The sequence below is a fragment of the Atractosteus spatula genome, chromosome 10 (genome assembly GCF_055471065.1).
Source record: "Atractosteus spatula isolate fAtrSpa1 chromosome 10, fAtrSpa1.hap1, whole genome shotgun sequence".
Classification (NCBI taxonomy): domain Eukaryota; kingdom Metazoa; phylum Chordata; class Actinopteri; order Semionotiformes; family Lepisosteidae; genus Atractosteus; species Atractosteus spatula.
Window position 1 is genome coordinate 8603186 of NC_142715.1, and position 4808 is coordinate 8607993.

Here is a 4808-nt window from a genome sequence, read left to right on the forward strand (position 1 = left end):
CGGTCTTTCGCGCGACAAGCGAGGTTACTCAGCACTGTACTAACGAGGAGCGCTTGTCCGCAGCTGATGGTGAGCTCAGTTTACTGTCAGCAGACATTTCCTCTTTTCCAAAGACGTTTTCAACTTCTCTCAGCTTTTTAAAGACGGTCATAAACGCTCATGAAGTAATTAATGTCAGTTTGAAGTCTGTCTCTGTTGCCTCGGCTCTTGATGAAGAAAAGCCGTGCGTGGGAGACTCCCTCTCTAAAGAAGTTTGCCGTCACCCTGCAAGAGAGAAGAGCCATCAATCACCGAGGCAACCACTGAGACAATTAACATTAAACACGTGAAATGCGAGATGTTGTGATTTTTTCCCACTTAAGGCTTCTATCGTTTCTACTCTAACGAGAAAAAGAGTACTTATTAGAAGTACGATTTGAACAAACGTCTCCAGAAGAAACTGCGACCTGAACGCCTTAGACCACCAGCCATCTTGCCTTTAGTTCTTATAATGAATTATGTATTTTATTTCTTTCTCCTCGTTGATCATGGAATCATGTAATTAGAGAAATTTCTTTTTTCATGAGGAAAACCAGCACAAGCAAATGTAAAGTTTAGAGCAGCGCTCAATAAAAACGATCAGAAACGAAAGCGCTTATTTTGCGGATCAGTATATTCCGATACCGCTGGTTCTGCAGAAGAAATAAGAAAAGCCGGACTCCTAACACTGTGTTGCCATTAAGGCTACTTAGTTAAAATAAAAATGTATCGTCACCTTTTTGAACGTGATTATTAGAGACCTGTTGAATCTCCACCGGGGTTTCTTGAGAGATCGTTCAGCGAGCCAGTAATAAAAAACTACTTCGCTCAATCTCTGTTGTCACTGTAAACTCGGACGTGATGTTCCGCAGATGTGCAGAGTGTGCTTTTCCTCTTGTTGTATTCAAGAGTACTCGCTGTGTGAGCTCCTCACTGCGTTTCCTTTACTTTTCCTGTGATTATCTACGTGGAGTGCGGTGACAAAATAGTCTTGAACATTTTCGGTTTGTGAAAGGAAACACTAAAGAAAATACAAGTGATGAACTTTTAAAATATCAACAGTACAGCTAGAAGAGTGGAAGATAAAATACGATTTATAATGAAATTCACAGTACACTTAAGGAAAACACAAACGCCCGAACAGGGACTTGAACCCTGGACCCTCAGATTAAAAGTCTGATGCTCTACCGACTGAGCTATCCGGGCCCTGGAAAACGAACGACACTGTCGGGATCCTCGTAAGTCACATGTCTCTTCTTGTGCCGAAGCGCTGTCATACCTGACCCATCTGGAATGACCACTGACAGACTTTATCCAGAAGCGACGGCACCTCACCCAGTAGAATGAGTGAGAAATACAGCATGACATGGGGAGGTAAGGGGCTCCCACAATTAATCTTTCCTCACATTACTGATTTTTTCAATAGCATTTTGACCTTTTTTCACATTCAGATTTTTTCGCATTTAATAAGATCTTTTAATCAACAACATTAAGAACGAAAACAAATGGAAAATTTTTTGGAACAACAATTAAAAAAAACTTTCAATGCCTTGGTTCTATAAGTGTGCACACCCTTTATAAAGGGAGTTGTAACTATGTTGAAATTTAAAGAGCATTTCTGTAGAGAAAACAAAACATTTTCTCTGCCTTGATGTTAAGCTCAGGGAGCCTGCCTTTTAGAAATTCTATCTCTAAACACCTTGCGCAGCCTCTCGAGAGACTAACAAATATTGTTTTGAGAAATTGGCTCACACACCGGAAGGCACTAACGTTTCTCTTCGTTAGAGTATGTAAATAACTGTTTAACCCAAGATGTTTGTAATTGTGATTTTGTTAAAATTCAATAAATCGTCTATCAGCAGCAAGAAATTACTATGAAAGTAAGATTTTTTTATATCATAAACTGTAAGACATGAAGAGAGTTTACAGGTCGTATCCTTCGCTTTGTCTTTTAAATTAAGCGTTCAGGATTCAAACCTGTGTTCGGACTGTTGTGTTTCTTGAATTTCTTATAATCATCAAATGTCATTGTTTAGTCCATCAGTTTTTTTCTCAGTTGTACAATGGAATTCGCGCAGCTTTCAGCTCAGTGCGGAGTCCAGAGGGAGGACTCGCTCGCTGAATGATCTCTCAAGAAATCCTGGGTGAGATTTAAAAGGTGTCTTCTTCAACAGCCACGACACGTCTGAAGACCTCTGGATTTCCTGAATATAACATAAAATTACTTCTAATCATTTGGTAGTTAACAGAGCTAAATGCTTTAGAGGTACATTTAAAACAGCAGAGCAACACCATAGCACTTCGAGTGTGCCTGAATTTAATTGTGTAAATCTGGCTCTCTATGAACACGAGCAAAGAGTTCACATTCAACAGAAGATTGCGATGTGAGCACAGTAATATAAAGCACCTAAAGATACCGGGATCTCATACATGCAAAGCATGCCTTCTATCACTGAGCTAAATCCCCAACAGACCTATCAATGGAACTGACTTAGAGATGTGCTGATGCTCTCTGAACACAATCCACCACTCACGAAGAATGCCTACAGTTTCCCGCTTTCGCGTTTCCTTTACTACAGAGTAAATTCATAGGAATGAAGAAATAAGGAAGGAAAAATAATCGCATCGAAACTTCCAGAGACTGGGTAAAAATGAATCAGTTATTTTTATATCCAGTCACACGGGCGACGATGATTGATTTATCGACGGGGGAGTGCTTTTTTACCTCCTCACTCGACTACCTTGATTAAACTACGCATAGAACAACAGCAGTACTGATGATTTTCATGGACCGACTTGTTTTGTACAACTCGAGTGATAAAGCCCTGTCTGCAAATATTGTAGAAGAACGAAAAAGGGCGAAACAACGCTCCAACCACAGGAATGGTAACAGGAAGGATCATGTTATTTAATATGTCCTTTGGAGATGCCTTGTCAACGCACACAGGCGTTAGAGCTGGACAAATAATTGATAGTGGTGTTTGTAAACAATCATGGAACATTATTTCTAAACCAGGAAGAAAGGAGCAGACTTAAACTTTAAGAGACAGAAACGACACCTTATCACAGCTAACATTAATTAAAATGACATCACAATAAAAGAGCGGAGCCTTGAGTGAATCAAATTAGTTTTCATTGGACGTCTGTCTCTTCATAACTTTGTAGGTGAGAGGGAGGATTGCGGAAATGTGCCGGTGTTTCTCAGAAGTGCGTTGGTGCTATAGGTGCCTTCTAAATAATTGAGCCGGGTTTGAATCCCGGTAAGTGCATCCCCAAATCTTTTCAAGAAAATCTGTGATCCGGTAACATATCTTTTGAAACTAGCATTCAAGGTAGGATACGTGTTCTTAAACACCAAAACACTCAATAAGGAAAAAGCAGATCTCTGTACACAAGACGGCAGTGCGATCTTAGAATTCCTGTGTTGTTGACGGATTCAGACTCCTTCTCAGAGGTCTTTGCTAGCCAAATAACTTTGCAGCTGAGGAAGAGCACCACGGAAAATACCAAACACAACCAGCGAGCGTGCTCTTAATGCAAGGAGCTGTTTTTTTTTTCTCGCAATAATCATTATTAACCAAAAACAGCAGCACAGGTAGGTCGCATTTGTGATTATGTCACTTCTGTGCTTCAGGAGGTCAATAAAAGACTCTGAAAGTAGTAAAGCAAAACTGAACTCAAAATCATATTAGGAATTCTGAGCGATATATCCATACAGGTAATCCAATAAGAATGTTGAAATATTTGAATATCATCTCTCTATATATTTCGCTGCTTTTTACCCGGAGTAAAACTATTGGATTGAAGGAATGCTAACCGCTGGGTTAAAATGTATAGTTGTTATTTGGAGAAATCTGTAAACTCGTGATCTTATATGTTTTAAAAGACAGCACAGGAAAAAACGACAGTGCTGATTATTTTCCGGAGACGGAGCACTGATGACCTATCCGAGCTGATTGATAAAGCCCACCCAGTGGATACTCTAGTAGAACGTCAAAGAACATTCACCATTGTATCCAAAGAAACCACAGGAGCAACATCAGGAAGCACAATCAATTCCCCTTTTAAATCTTTCCTGTAAGGTATGCTATGTGAATTCATGAAGTTAATCCTCTGATCTCTTTTGACCACGAACAAAGTATTTCTGATGGAGCACTATGTTCGAAGATTTAATAAGCTTTACCCCTACCAATGATTCGGCGTGAAGAATTAAAAGTTTCACAGACAAAAGCAGCTCACCACCACAGCCAATATTAAATGTACTTGCCGGTACACTATCATGTGCACTGCCTCAAAAGTGATCTCGGCAGATGTTGTTCCCTACATAAAGCTGAACATGCCAAAGAGAATTTATGTTGAGAAAACAAAATATTTTTTCTGCCTTGATGTTAAGCCTGTATTTTAGAAAGTCTATCTCTAAACACCTCCCGCAGCCTAACAAAAAGCGCTTTTACTGATCGTATTGCAGGTCTGAAAACACTAACATTTGGCAGCGGTGGGATTCGAACCCACGCCCCCAGAGAGACTGGAGCCTAAATCCAGAGCCTTAGACCGCTCGGCCACGCTACCTCCCTCCATGCCCCTCTTCCTCACATTGCTGGCTTGGTAAATGCCGGGGGCTTCAGCTCTTGTCGTCGGATCTAATGATATCATGACATGTGGAAGTGACTGCACCTTTATCTTCCGAGATGCTTTCAATACCACAAACACTACTTTCACCGGCACAAACAGCAATAATGAAGGAGGTGGGATTCATCCTTTGTGCTGTTTGTAGGGGCGCAACTCTACGG

At 40.5% G+C, this 4808-nt stretch overlaps 2 non-coding genes across 2 annotated transcripts; both read right to left on the reverse strand.

Moving 5' to 3' along the window:
* Positions 1–1151: 1151 nt before the first annotated feature.
* Positions 1152–1224, reverse strand: trnak-uuu (transfer RNA lysine (anticodon UUU)). The gene has a single exon. It is a non-coding gene; the product is annotated as a tRNA-Lys (tRNA).
* A 3281-nt stretch (positions 1225–4505) lies between these two features.
* Positions 4506–4587, reverse strand: trnal-uag (transfer RNA leucine (anticodon UAG)). The gene has a single exon. It is a non-coding gene; the product is annotated as a tRNA-Leu (tRNA).
* Positions 4588–4808: the final 221 nt, after the last annotated feature.